This window comes from Scyliorhinus torazame, chromosome 3 (assembly GCF_047496885.1).
Source record: "Scyliorhinus torazame isolate Kashiwa2021f chromosome 3, sScyTor2.1, whole genome shotgun sequence".
In the NCBI taxonomy this organism is placed as follows: domain Eukaryota; kingdom Metazoa; phylum Chordata; class Chondrichthyes; order Carcharhiniformes; family Scyliorhinidae; genus Scyliorhinus; species Scyliorhinus torazame.
Window position 1 is genome coordinate 223,899,339 of NC_092709.1, and position 15,016 is coordinate 223,914,354.

Sequence of the window (15,016 nt, forward strand, 5' to 3'; positions counted from 1 at the left end):
CTGAAACTTTTCCAGCTGGAACTGCCCACAACACTCATCAACCAACCCCTCGTGACCTTGCTGCAAGACTGGCATCCATCGATGATTCAGCTGTATGTGGTTCCATCAGGGGCCAGCACTGCTGTGACAACACTGGGACTGACCAGCTGCCAACCCTCTAATTTGCGCAGTCCTAATAAAATCTAACCCATCATGTTCATTTGATATTTATGGCCTTGAGTCTTAACACTTCTAAAATTACAGTACAAGGTGGTTTGATAATACAGCACTGCATATCTGCAAATGTGTTTCTAATGTACACTGTACAACATGGCATCAATGAATAATTTTACAAACAACGTATTAGAGAGCAGAAATGACAGTGAATGCGGGAGGAATTGAACCAAGAAGGTTACACAGGAATAATGTAACGCCACGCAGCGATCTGAGCAGTGCCATCGGCTGTACTTGCCCTTTGCAAAGCTCATTGAATGCATACTCACTCATGGTACATATAACAGGTGAGTGTGCTGAGTGAGCGTACAGTCCCATTTTGGTTCAACCCCTCATGGAACAAATGCTATCTTTGGGCACATTGCAAATTGAAGAATGTTAATCACCAAAGACGGTGTGGAAGGGGATTGAATTCATTATTTAAGAAGACAACTGCATTAAACGACCACTTTTTGCAAGGAATAATCGGAGAAACACATACAGAAAAAGAAGTTGAATTTATTTATTTCACAAAGTCAAAAGGTATGGCACTTTGTTATTAGTTATACATATTTTTAATCATTTTGAAAAATGTATTCGTTTCCCATAATTTCTAAAAATAAGACATTTTAAAAATAACTTGCTAAATATAACATACTATATTATTTACACACCTGCTTTTCCTTTGTCACAGGTGGGTGCCCATTTGGTGGCCATTCCCTGTATCCCTATTGTATTACCTTGTGGCTTGGTTAGGAACACCAGCACCAAATTTCCAAACAAGATAATTGTAGATATCTGACTGAAGGAAGCCAGTGAATGTGACCCCCAACTGATGCCACAGGCGTAATTCTGTCCATCTATATACCCTCCCTTCCTTGCTCTGCGACTTTTCACCCATCTGTAGCTTCCCACAATGCTTTTTCTAATCGCCCTACGAAAAGCTTTCTAGTTTACCTGTTGCTCATCCATCATTGTGCAGTCTTTTACATTCTTTTAACTATCTGCTCGACCTTAATTTACTGTTTGAATTCTCATTTGTCTTTATTTTGTTCAGAACTGTTCCAAATGCCTATTGTATGTTCATCTGGCCCTGACTTGTTTCTTTTTACAGGTCCAGGTAATCCCTCTTCTTGGCACAATGCCATCTCCCGACGTACTGGGAAGCACTTGGTGATACAAATGCACCATTTAATGAAGAAGGTTGTGAGGGATTGATGACATTTCCTGGTTGCTTTCTGAGACATGGACTGGAAGCTGGGAGAAGGCTGCATCTGAGATTCTGCCAATTGTAAAGTGGAAGGACATTGAGCAATACAAACATCAAAGTAGAATGTCTATGATTTGAATTCGAGAAAAAAAATTGTAAAATAAGAAACCTGCAGTGAAGCAAACTTGAAGAGGAGACTTCCTTTTACTGATGACTGGAAATGTCATGGGCAACCTTGTTCAGTGTATTTGTCAACATTACATCACCACATAATTACAGATAAAAATAGCCATTTAAACTATCTTTATTTATTTATTTATCTACGGAATCATCCTGAATGCCGCTCCCCATCGCAGCCCACTATAGCATTCAGTTTCTCATATCACTTCTCAATAACTTTCCTACTCTGTCGGGAAGTATAGTCCACACTTCTTGGGGCTGACTATTGCTTGACACACCTTGTTGAATTAACTTCAAAATGGAGTTGGCAGCCTTCCTGCACCATCAACATTGACAATGCAGCCTTTATTCGATAGAGGGCTACCACTGGGTACCCAAAGCACCTGTCTGTTTTGTGTGGTGGACCTTCTTCAATATACACATCATACTTCAAGCACCCGACAGTTGACCAGCCTGATTTTAATGAGGTCAGTGTCTCTAAATAGTAGTCTCCTCTTCGCTGCGAATATGAGCAACCACTTGCGCGCTCTATCGCTTAACCACCCAGGAGTTAAAATTGACTCTTTTGAAGTATTTCCAGTGGTTGAATGTCTCCCTTCTTTCTTGGCAACCAGGATTAGATGCTTAGTCTGTCTAATCAGAGGACAATGAAGTATGATCGCTGCAACATCAGGTTTTCTATTCAACTGTTTTGGGGATGTAGTTCAACATTCTATTGACCTTCAAGATACTCCACCTGTCTTACACTAAAGTGGATCCTGAACAATATCCCGGAATTCATTTGCTTTTCCTGTTTCCTCATTTCATTGAATTTAACTGTAAGCTTTTCTGACTCTTAAACAATGTTAAACGTGACCATTCTGTGATCACTGTTCTCCAGGCGTGCTGCAACTTACATTTTTGAAATTCATTCATGGGATATGAACACCACTGGCAAGTCTTAACATCTGTTTCCCAACACTAATTGCCCTTGAGAAAGGGTGGCGAGTCACCTACTTGAACTGCTGAAGACCATGTGGTGTAGTTACACTCACAGTGCTTTCAATGAAGGAGTTCCAGGGTTATGATCCAGCGACAGTGAAGGAACAGCGATGTCGTTCCAAGTCAGGATGGTGTGCGGCTTGGAGGGGAACTTGCCGATGATCATGCTCTCTTGTGCCCATTTCCCTTGTCCTTCTAGGTGGTAGGGTTTGGAAAGTGCTGTCAAACGAAATGGTACACACTGCTGCCATTGTACACAGATGGTGGAGGGAGTGGGTAGAGGGAGTGCATGTTTAAGGTATTGGGTAGGTGCCAATCAAGTCACTGCTTTGTTCTGGATGGTGTTGAGTGTTGTTGGAGTTGCACTCACCTAGGCAAATGGAGGGTATTCCATCACTCTCTTGACTTGTGCCTTGTAGATCATGACCAGGCTTTGGGGAGTCAGTAGACAAGTTAATTGACATATTCCATCACGTTACTAATGATTCAGACTAGAAAGATGGGCAGTAATTGGCCTGATTGGATTTGTCCTGCATTTGTGGGTGGGACATACATGGGCAGTCTACCCCAGTGTTGGATAGTTGCCTGTGTTGTACCTGTACTGAGAAAGCCCCGATGACAGTGGTGTAGCCCTGTATGCTAACAGTGCTAAGTCAAAGTCCTTTTTTGAGAAGCTGATTCACAATTCCCACCCCTTTCTCAGCCTTCCCATTTGCCTGCGGGTATAGTGGGCTAGAAGTTACATGTGTAAAGTTATAGTCATTGGCAAATTGTAATCACTCCAGGCTGCTAAAACACGGTCCATTGTCTGTGACAACAGTAACTGGTACACCATGTCTGGCAAATACATTTTTCACTGCCCTGACAACTGAATGCATTATTGAGTCGGATAATTTGATAACCTCCAGAAAATTTGAGTAATAGTCAATGATTATCAAATAATCACAGCCTTGAAAGTAAAATACGTCCATGGTGACTTTTGCCCATGGTTGAGTAACTAGTTCGCTTTCCACCAAGATCTGCTGACATTGAGCCGGTTGGTGCATTTGGCATATTGGACACTGTTAAATGTAGTTGTCTATATCCTTGTTGATTCCCAGCCAATACTCCGATTTCCATACTCTTCTTCTACATTTCTCAATGCCTTAATGTCCTTCGTGGATTTGTGCGAGAATGTCTTGTCGAAGACATGATGGAATTACAATGTGGTCCCCTTTCAATAGAAAGTCATCTATTGTTGTCAGGTCGTCTCTGATTTTGCAAAAGTTTGCACATTTCCCTTTCGGCCAGTCAGTACGTAGATACTATATCACTTGCTGAAGTGTCGTATCTCGTAGAGTTTCTGCCTTGATTATCTGTCGTTTAGCATCTGTGACAGGTAGCATTGCTGTGATGAAGTTGGCTAGTGCTTCAGTACTGAGTACAACGTCAACAACTTTGTTATCCTCATGCATTGTGGCTCTGGATAATGTATCTGCAAGTACTAAATCTTTCAAACCAGGGAAAGAGTTGGCAGTGTGAATTCTCTGCACAGGTTTAGCTGGATACATGCATCTACACCAATAAGTGAGGATTTTGTGTCATCCACAATTTTAGAATCAAGTGGAATTTTAATGTCACTACGCGGAACTATGAGGTAGCATGAACCTTTTGTTGCTATTTAATTTCCATTGTAGTCTGTTAATCTACAATGTGCCTTTTTATATTTTGGACCGGCTGCTGCTTATCAGATTAACATGTGCGCCAGTATCCAATTTAAATTGTATCTCTGATCCATTTATGATCAATGTTTCTATCCAATCTTTATTTCTATCGGATAGTTGACTGGTTGGTTTATCAGCAGTATCGTGTCCATTTGTTTTAGTGATTGCTTCTATTATGTAGTTGTCCAGTGAAGTAGGCATAGTGAGAGCAATCTTTGATTTTAAAATTTTTTGTTCTTCTTCCTTGTTTTGTATAAAGTTAACTTTTTTATGCTGTTGAAATGCCTTTTTAAATTGATTCTAGTTTGTTGTCGTGTTAAATCTGCATTGTGTAGCAAAATGATTGAGTTTGTTACATGGTGTACACCTTTTTCCAAATGAAGGACAATGTTGCTTTATGTGGGAGTGTCCACAGCGTGTATGCATAAACCTCTCAGGCGCATGCGCAAATTGGTCAAATTCCGGTTCTTGTCCTTTTTCAAAGTGCACATGCGCAGAACGTCGAATGTCCGTTTCGAGTTCTTTTCTTACTCGCATAAAATGGCTACATGCTGCAGCGCGATTTGTTTTAAACTGCGCCTCAGAGGCAATGGTGCCGATCACATTGCTGAAATTCTTTTTCACGAGATCTGAATTCAGCATATTCATTGGTGGCTTGCTCACTTGCTTTACAGAGGTTGATGGCTTCTTCTAAAGTTAAGTTTGGTTTTCTTAGTAAACGTTCCCGCATTTGCTCTTCAAATATGCCCAACGCAGGATTGATTCAGTAATTGAGGAAAAACTGCAGGATTGTGCTCAGAGCCTTAAATCAGTTAGAAAAGAGTCAAAAGATTCCACTTGTAGCTGCACCTTTTTTAAAAAACATGTATCTCTCATACACCTCATTGACCTGTTTTTTGCAATGAGAGTCAAATTTTCCCATTACTTTCTCATACTTATTTTTACCTTCATTTTCTGAGAAATCAAATGAGTTAAAGAGTTCTAATGCCTGCGGACCTGCCAGCTTTAGTAGGAGAGCTATTTTCCTAACGTCGGGAGCTGATTCAAGCTCAGATGCAGAGAGAAAGACTTCAAACTGCTGCTTGAAGTTTTCCCAATTGAAACTTACTTTACCGGACATCTTGAAGTTATCTGACTTTTGCACAGCATTCATTTTGGTCTTGGTTTTTCTTTGTTCTTTGCAGATTTTCAGATGTGTAGCTATGCTCTGATTTCTTTTCTTCCTTCTTTCTTACTGCTTGGTACCATGTGGTGATCTTTGTGAGGAGTTTCCAGGATAGAAGGTGTAGTGATCAGAAAGATACACAAAGCTCTTTTAAAGAAGTAAACTAACTTTATTAACACTACTAAATTTGAGTTCGACACTTATTCTGAATCGCAAATATACATGTAAGAATTAAACTACATTCACTAACCCTATCTCTATCTACTAATTATAACTATTATATCTCAACTAAATCTGCAATACACTATGAATCTTATCTTCGTCAGATCCAGTCTTATCTCCTCTTAGCTTAAGAGCCAGTGCAATTGAGAGCTCTGTCCCTGAGCTCCCTCGAGTGGCTAGGCTTAACATAACATTAACTCTTCACATGCTGTACATTTGTATAATGTCACAAGCACCTCACGGATGACCAGTTTTTAGCTGGTATATCTGTTCTGAATTTGTCCAATTGAGTACGCTGGTGGTGTCACACAACATGATGGAGGGTATCCTCAATGTGAAGACAAGACTTGCCCTTTACAAGGACAACAATGGCCACTTCTGTCAATACTATCATGGACAGATATATTTGCTGCAGGTAGATTGGTGAGAACGAGGTCAAGTAGGCTTTTCCCTCTTGATAGTTGTCTCGCTACATGTCACCGGCCCATTCTGGCAGATATATCCTTCAGGTTCAGCTAGCTTGGTTAATAATGGTGCTAACGAGCCACTTTTTACAATGGACATTGAAGTCTCTATTCAGAGCACATACTGTGCCCTGTATTTGGGGGGGGGTATAAACGTCAAAAATTGACAAAATTGTGTTCTTATGAAATTATGTTTAACTATTTAAGGATGAATTAAATGAAGGAGGTGCAATGGACTCAATACTCAATGCAGCCAAATAAGCAATAAAACAAAAACAAAGTAACAGGATGTTGAAGTACATTACCAAAACTGTAAAATACATGTTCCAGGAAGTCATGTTCAAACTGTATAGTCCTTTGGCCAGGCCACATCTTGAATACTGTACCCAGTTCTGGTTGCTGAGAAACATGGAGATATTTAAGCAGTGGGTAAGCTGTAAGGTTGGAAGACTGTTCCCGAATGTCATCGGTTTGAGCTAGGAGGTAAGACTTGGGCCAGAATTTCACGCTTCCCCAGGAAGTTTTTAGGTGGAGTGGGGCGGGGTGTGGCGTGAAATTGCAAGGATGGGATTCCCTCCAAGTTCCTGTCTGACCGACCTTGCGGCAATTTTTCGTTGAGGCGGACAAGCCTTGGACAGGAAGACCACCCTCAACCCAATTGGCCGTTTCCAACCCAGCCTAAATTTTTAGGCTGGCAAGCAGTTTGAATGTCCATGGGGGAAGGCCAGAAATAAAAGAATTTAGGTCTTGGGTAGGAAGGGGCCATGAGGTGGGCCCCTTCTACTGGGGGTGCCATCCCCTTAAGGCCCGATGATCTCCACACCTGATTTCAGCCCCCAGCCTATTACCTGAGAACCGTACCGCCTTCCTTGCAATGCCCTAGGACCTTCCTATCCTGAGACCCCGGCACTTACCTGGGTCTCCGGTTCCCTGGACTTAGTCTCAGGCAGCTTCATGCAGTTGCCTTTCTGGCCACTGTAGCACTGTTGATGAAGAGAGGGTGGCAGTCCTGCCAAATTCCAGTCAATACACACTAGAGCATAAACTGGCTGCAGGGCTGTCAGAGTCAGTGGGAAAAAGTTCCTCACTAACATTTCGGATACATTCAGGCCTTGGCGATTCTTGGGGCGGAATTCTCCAGCCTCCGCACGGTAGGGTTTCCCACACCGGAGGTAACTCATCTGTAGTCGGATCTTCTGGTTCCGGTGAAGTCAGTGGAGATTTACATTCCTCGCTCATGCTGTTGTCGGAGAACCCGCAGTGGGGGCTCACTTCGGCAGGACTGGAAGATCTCGCTGGAGAATTTCGCCCTTGGACTTTTCGTTTTGGAAACAAGGGAAATTAAAATTAGTCGAACAGACTTACTTAAATTGTACGTGGCATGTTTAAGACAAAGTTGGATTGCTATTTTAAATCCAACTAGGAGGGGACAGAAATTCAGACCATAAATGGCAATTTTAAGACCAATATCAATAGGTTCTGCAGACAGAGAATCATCAACCCTTGGAATGTATTTACTGGTAGATTGGTGGAAGCAAAATCCTAAAATCATTTAAAGAGTGTTCTTAGACGCAACAATGGGTGAGTCAGGGCTGTTCTGAAAGAATGTACAGTATTAAGATTCAAAAGTATTTTGCAATCTTAGTTATTCTGCTCCTGAATTTTACTTACCCTTTTTATATATCTTAAGCTGCCTACTGTTAGCTTTAATATTTTACTTCAGGTTTTCTCTTTGATTCCACTTTTGCTAGGTTTTGATGTTTTCTTTTTACTTTTAATAATTGTCCTTTACGTCTTTGCATTCATATATATGTTCCTTTTTAAATAAATTCACTTCTGCCTATGTTGCTGTTGTTTAGACTTATTTAAGTTAGCAATCTACTTTTAGCACTTTGTCAGCCCTTTTGGTTTAGACAGCTCTACCTGAAGCATTACACCAGGCGCTACTGCTCCCACGGAGGTGGTCAACATGGCTGTTTCTTTAGTTTCCCCCTTGCTAATAGCTCTCAATGCAGGCTATACTTTGGGCGGATTTGGCAGGGTGTTTCTCGATGGCTGCAGTGCCGTGATTGACACAGCTATTCCATGGCACTTAGTCATTTTTGGGCCTCAGGGAATTTCTCCTCATCGAGGCCGCACTTAGAAAGTTTTCCTGCACTGGGGAGCTGAGCCCGCCAGCCAGACCAACTCCTCACAGATCAGGGTGCCATTTTGAAAGGCTACCCTATTCTCTGCACCTTCTTTCAGGAACCCCTGCTTTCAGGACTCCCCCTTCACCCCACCAGCCGTTCTACAGCCCCCTCACACCTTCCCTCACCACCCCTTTGATGCACGATCAATGACCACTAAAGCGAGGTTGTAGTCCAACTGAAGGCTTTAATAAGCTGTATGTTTCCCCTAGCAGCTCAGGTACAGAATGAGGGTTGCTGGGGCGGCACGGGTTCTCATACCCTGCCCATCAGGGCGGAGCTATTATCCCTTCTAGCCATAGCAAGCATACAGGTTCTACCAATGGTACTTTAGCCTCTCAGGTACCGTAATACCTATAATACCACATTCACCCCCTGTTAAAAAAAAGTCCGGCGGGGGTGGTGGCCAGAAACTACAAAACATAACAACACGGTATAATTAGTTATGGAGGTACCATAATACCTCCGTACAGTGTTTAGTAACTATTTACAAGTCTAGTAGCTATGTACATTTGGTGGTTTATATTTACAGATTACAGTTAAAATGAAGCAATCAGTCGATCGGGGGCCCTAGTCGTCCTCTGTGATCGTTGGAGCCTCGGTGGTGACTCCGGTGGAGGCTCGGGCGTCTGTGACTCCGGGAGCGTGGCTTCGATCTCCATGGCAGCTTCGTCACCCCTAGACGGCGCTGGTGGGGAAAACGGCTGACCTGGGAAGGGAGCGCCCGCGGGGGGTGTCGGTGGGTGGGGGGGGCCTAGACAGGGGCGGCGGAAGGACCGATCCTCCTGTAAGGTGCTGCGGTGGAGGGGAGGGTGGGACTGGTGGCTGGAATGTGCGTGGAGTTCCAGCGGGCGCCAGGTCCTGTAGGGAGACCGTATCTTGTCGGCCGTCGGGGTACGCCACGTAGGCGTACTGGGGGTTAGCATGGAGCAGATGGACCCTCTCGACCAACGGGTCCGACTTGTGCGCCCGCACGTGTTTTCGGAGCAGGATGAGTCCGGGTGCTGCCAGCCAGGTCGGGAGCGAGGTCCAGGAGGAGGACTTCCTGGGGAAGACAAGGAGACGTTTGTGAGGTGTCTGATTGGTGGTTGACCGGATGGAGTGGAGGGCATCCGGGAGGACTTCTTGCCAGCGGGAGACTGGGAGGTTCCTGGGCCGTAGGGCCAGTAGGACGGTCTTCCAGACCGTTCCGTTCTCCCTCTCTACCTGTCCGTTACCCCGAGGGTTGTAACTAGTCATCCTGCTCGAGGCAATGCCCTTGCTGAGCAGGAATTGACGCAGTTCGTCGCTCATAAAGGAGGACCCCCTATCACTGTGTATGTAAGCGGGGAACCCGAGCAGTGCAAAGATGCTATGGAGGGCCTTGATGACGGTGGTTGCGGTCATGTCGGGGCAGCTGATGGCGAATGGGAACCGGGAGTACTTGTCAATCACGTTCAGGAAGTACGTGTTGTGGTCGGTGGAGGGGAGGGGGCCTTTGAAGTCCATGCTGAGGCGTTCAAAGGGACGGGAAGCCTTTATCAGGTGCGCTCTCTCTGCACTCAGCGCAGATTTGGCAGTCCCTGGTGACTGTCCTGACCTCCCCGATGGAGTAGAGCAGGTTGCGGGTCTTGACGAAATGGAAAAAGCAAGTGACCCCTGGGTGGCAGAGGTCCCCGTGGAGGGCTCGGAGGCGGTCCACTTGTGCGGTGGCACATGTGCAGCGGGACAGGGCGTCAGGAGGCTCGTTTAGCTTCCTGGGACGATACAAGATCTAGTTGTAGGTGGAGAGTTTGATCCTCCACCGCAAGATCTTGTCGTTTTTTATCTTGCCCCGCTGTGCTTTATCGTACATGAGAGCAACCGACCATTGGTCCGTGAGGAGCGTGAATCTCCTGCCGGTCAGGTAATGCCTCCAATGTCGCACAGCTTCTACTATGGCCTGGGCCTCCTTTTCGACTGAGGAGTGGCAGATTTCGGAGGCATGGAGGATACGGGAGAAGAAGGCCACGGGTCTGCCCGCTTGGTTGAGGGTGGCCGCCAGAGCTACGTCGGACGCATCGCTCTCGACCTGGAAGGGGAGGGACTCGTCGATGGCGTGTATCGTGGCCTTTGCAATGTCTGCTTTGATGCAGCTGAAGGCCTGGCGGGCCTCTATCATCATGGGAAAAACTGTGGATTGGATCAGGGGATGGGGACCCACTGGGCGTAGTAGCTAAAAAACCCTAGGCAGCATTTCAGGGCCTTAGAGCAGTGAGGGAGGGGGAACTCCATAAGGGGGCGCATGTGTTCAGGATCGGGGCCTATAACTCCATTTCGCACTACGTAGCCGAGAATGGCGAGATGGCCGGTGCTAAACACGCATTTCTCCTTATTGTATGTTAGGTTAAGGATTTTAGCGGTCTGGAGAAATTTTCGGAGGTTGGTGTCGTGGTCCTGCTGGTCGTGGCCGCAGATGATGACATTATCAAGATACAGGAATGTTGCCCGTAAACCATACCGGTCAACATTCAGCCCATCTCACGCTGGAAAACCCTGACCCCGTTAGTGACACCAAAGGGAACCCTGAAGAAGTGATAGAGCCGCACGTCTGCCTCAAAGGCAGTGTATTTGCGGTCACTAGTGCGGATGGGGAGCTGGTGGTAGGCGGACTTGAGATCCACCGTGGAGAAGACCTTATAATGCGCGATCCTGTTTACCAGGTCGGATATGCGGGGGAGAGGGTACGCGCCCAGCTGCGTAACCCTGTTGATGGTCTGACTGTCGTCGATGACCATCCGATGCTTCTCCCCGGTCTTTACCACCACTACTTGAGCTCTCCAGGGGCTGTTACTGGCTTCAATGACCCCCTTCCCTCAGTAGCCTTTGGACCTCTGACCTAATAAAGATCCGGTCCTGGGCACTGTAGCGTCTGCTCCTGGTGGTGATGGGTTTGCAATCCAGGGTGAGGTTCGCAAACAGGGAAGGCGGGTCGACCTTATGGGTTGCGAGGCCGCAGACAGTAAGGGGGGGTATAGGGCCGCTGAATTGGAAGGTCAGACTTTGAAGGTTACACTGGAAATCTAAACCCAGGAGTGTAGCCGCGCAGAGGTGGGGAAGGACGTAGAGACGGAAATTTTTGAACTCCCTTCCCTGGACTGTGAGGTTTGCTACACAACACCCCTTTATCTCCACTGAGTGGGAACCGGAGGCCAGTGAGATTTGTTGATTAACAGGGTGGATGAGGAGGGAACAGCGCCTTACCGTGTCGGGGTGTATGAAGCTCTCCGTGCTCCCAGAGTCAATTAGGCAGGACGCCTCGTGCCCGTTGATGAAAACGGTCGTCGAAGCGCTTGAGACTGTTCGAGGTCAAGACTAATCCAGAGTCACCGAGGCCAATCGCAGTAGTTAAGAATTCTGTTCAGGCAGTGTGTGGTCGTCCGAGCTGGGGTCCTGGGGGTTCATTCAAGATGGTGTCTCCCATAGGTCGCACATAGCCGGGGGTGCACAAAATGGCGGTGTCCATCCCTCAAGCCTGGCGTCCGCGTAACAAGATGGCGGCGCCCGTGGTCCGCATGTGGCCCTGGCATATGGGGGTGGCGGCGACCGTTGGCCGCACTGTGCCTGGGAGAAGTTTGTGGTGGCGGTCTGGATTTGCCACTGGAGACCACGGCCACCGCTCGGGCCTGACATACCCACACGTAATGGCCCTTTTTGCCGCATCCCGTGTAGGTGGATGCGCGGGCCAGGCAGTGTTGGCAGGGGTGCTTGGCCTGCCCGCAAAAGTAGCAGTGGGGCCCCTCGGGGTTGCCACACCGCCTTGCAGCGCACGCCTGTGGGGGAACGGGGCAAGTCTCTGGGTCGGCCGCTGCGGGGTTCCACGCTGCCCAGGGGGCTGCCGCGCGGTCGGGAACGTAGGCGCGGGCTTTCCTGGAGGCCACATCCAGGGAGCCTGCAAGGGCCCGTGCCTCCATGAGACCCAGGGTGTCCTTCTCTAACAGGCGCTGGCAGATTTGTGACAAAAGCATACCTGCCACGAAAGCGGCCCAGACTAAGAGTTCCGTGTGTTCGCTCGCCGAAACTTGCGGCAGATTCAGCTTCTTCCCAGCACCAGGAGCGTGCGGTAGAATTCCTCCAACGATTCCCCAGGGGTTTGTCATCTTGTTGCAAGCAGATGCCGAGTGTAGACCTGGTTTACCGGGCGAATACAGTGTCCTTTTAGCAGCTCGATTGCTGCATCGAAGTCTTCCGCTTCCTCGATAAGGGTGTAAATCTCCGGGCTCACCCTTGAGTGCAGGACGTGCAGTTTCTGCTCTCCCGTGGGTGCGTTTTCGGCCGTCTTGAGATACCCTTTAAAGCACGCCAGCCAGTGCTTAAAGATTGCCGCTGAGTTCGCCGCGTGGGGGCTAAGTTGCAGACACTCCGGCTTGGTTCGGAGCTCCATCCTTTCTTCTTAAAAAACTAGCTTATTAAATTGATGCACGATCAATGACCACTAAAGCGAGGTTGTAGTCCAACTGAAGGCTTTAATAAGCTAGATGTTTCTCCCAGCAGCTCAGGTACAGAATGGGGGCTGCTGGGGCGGCACGGGTTCTTATACCCTGCCTATCAGGGCGGAGCTATTATACACTCTAGCCAATAGCAAGCTTACAGGTTCTACCAATGGTACTTTAGCCTCTCAGGTACCGTCATACCTATAATACCACACCCTTTCATGGGCATGGCCCCCCACAACCTGGCACCTGGATACTTTGGCACTACCAGCCTGGCACCCTAGCAGTGCCCCTGGCACCCCAGCAGTGCTAACCGGACACCCTGGCAATGCCAGGTTGGCACTTTCAGGGTGCCAGACTGGCCATGCCAAGGTGCCTGAGTGCCAGGGTACTACCCGGCTCTGTCTCCGACCAACCGGGGGGCTCTTATGGTCTGATCCACAATTGTGGAAACCAGTGCCAAATGGCGCCCGGTTGAGGCCTCATAGTTGCAGCCATTGACTCCCGGGCACCAGGTGAAAACGGCGTCATATATTGAAATGAATCTAATGGCTGGGCGTGATCCAGATTGTGCCGGGTGCCATGTGTCGGATGACTCACATGAGGTTTCATGCTCGCATGGAGCCCGATTTGGGGCTCTGTGGCAATTCACCCCAGCTCTGGGTGCGATGCTGTGGGAAGATCGCGCCCCTTGTCTCTATTTCTGATCATCCCTCCCTTCACTTATCTTATCTGGTTGCACTGTAGGTTTGTGTTACCCTTAAGGGTTTAAAATATTGCCTCATTACAGATTACCTTTGTTATCATTTGGTAATTCGTGATGAAGTCTGTTATCCACCCTGTTGTACCACTGACGGATCTTTGGTGCCCTTCTACTTTAGTGTTGGCGCTTTAAGTATCCACAGGAGCCCTCTGGAAGCAACTATCTAGGTCCACTAACACTAGAAAAGCAATATGTGTTTCATTCAAGGGCAGCACGGTAGCATAGTGGTTAGCACAATTGCTTCACAGCTCCAGGGTCCCAGGTTCGATTCCCGGCTTGGGTCACTGTCTGTGCGGAGTCTGCACGTTCTCCCAGTGTCTGCGTGGGTTTCCTCCGGGTGCTTCGGTTTCCTCCCACAGTCCAAAGATGTGCAGGTTAGGTGGATTGGCCATTCTAAATTACCCTTAGTGTCCAAATTGCCCTTAGTGTTGGGTGGGGCTACTGGGTTATGGGGATAGGGTAGGGGTGTGGGGTTGGGTAGGGTGCTCTTTCCAAGAGCCGGTGCAGACTCGATGGGCCAAATGGTCTCCTTCTGCGCTGTAAATTCTATGATTGGACCAAATTCTTTCAGCTACTCATTTTTCCAATTGGTATTTTCCCCTTTGTTGTGCACATCTCAATGTTGACTATCACTGGGAAAAATGACAAATAAACACGTGGTTTAAGAGGAAAGTTGATGTGTTAATTTGCCCCTTTTTTATTGATCTTAATCACACCAAAGTATCTTCGCATCTGATGTCTTAATTGCCTGCCGTAGGAACATAGCTAGTTGGATGACTTCACGCTATTTACTTAAAAAGCTTTTCCTAGTAATTTGTTCCATTTGTCCATTGCCTGAATTTCCTATTTACGTCTGAAGTATTGCACCAAATTCAGCATAATACATTTGTTTACAACCAAGTCCTAAATATTCAATACATCACGTGCATGTTCAAGAACTAGTAAAAGTGCTATATTTGAAGAATGTTCTTACTTTTCTTATTACTCATTGATTAATTATGCTTAAAGATAATCATACAAAATTATATTTTAAAACTGCAGATGCTTCTGTTTTATTTCCAAAATAAACATGATGGAAAATCTTGAACAGAAGATGGACAATTCTTCCTCAACTTAGAAGTTGTTGCAAAGAGTAAATTTGAAAAGAATGCCGGGCTTTTTTTATTTGATGCATATTTTACATGTATAGTTTTACACTTAATTTAAATGAAAGCTGTTACATTTTTCAGAAAACAATTTTTAAAACAAATATGGTACATTTTAATGAATGCATTATTTGGATTCAGCACATAGTAAAGAGATACATTGATTCAGTGTTAATATACTTTCAGTAAAGCAAACATGTGGGGGACGATTCTACCAAATGGAGCCCAAGTGTTCGCGCCGTCGTGAACGCCGTCACATTTCACGATGGTGTGAACCAGGCCCGGGTACGACATATTCTGTCCCCCACAGGGGGCCAGCATGGTCCTGGAGCGGTTCATACTGCTCCGGCC

At 46.7% G+C, this 15,016-nt stretch overlaps 1 protein-coding gene across 2 annotated transcripts in view; it reads left to right on the plus strand.

The window, feature by feature from the left end:
- adamts6 (ADAM metallopeptidase with thrombospondin type 1 motif, 6) overlaps positions 1-15,016 on the plus strand; it is a 480,737-nt gene that overhangs the window by 325,322 nt on the left and 140,399 nt on the right. The window lies entirely within an intron of this gene.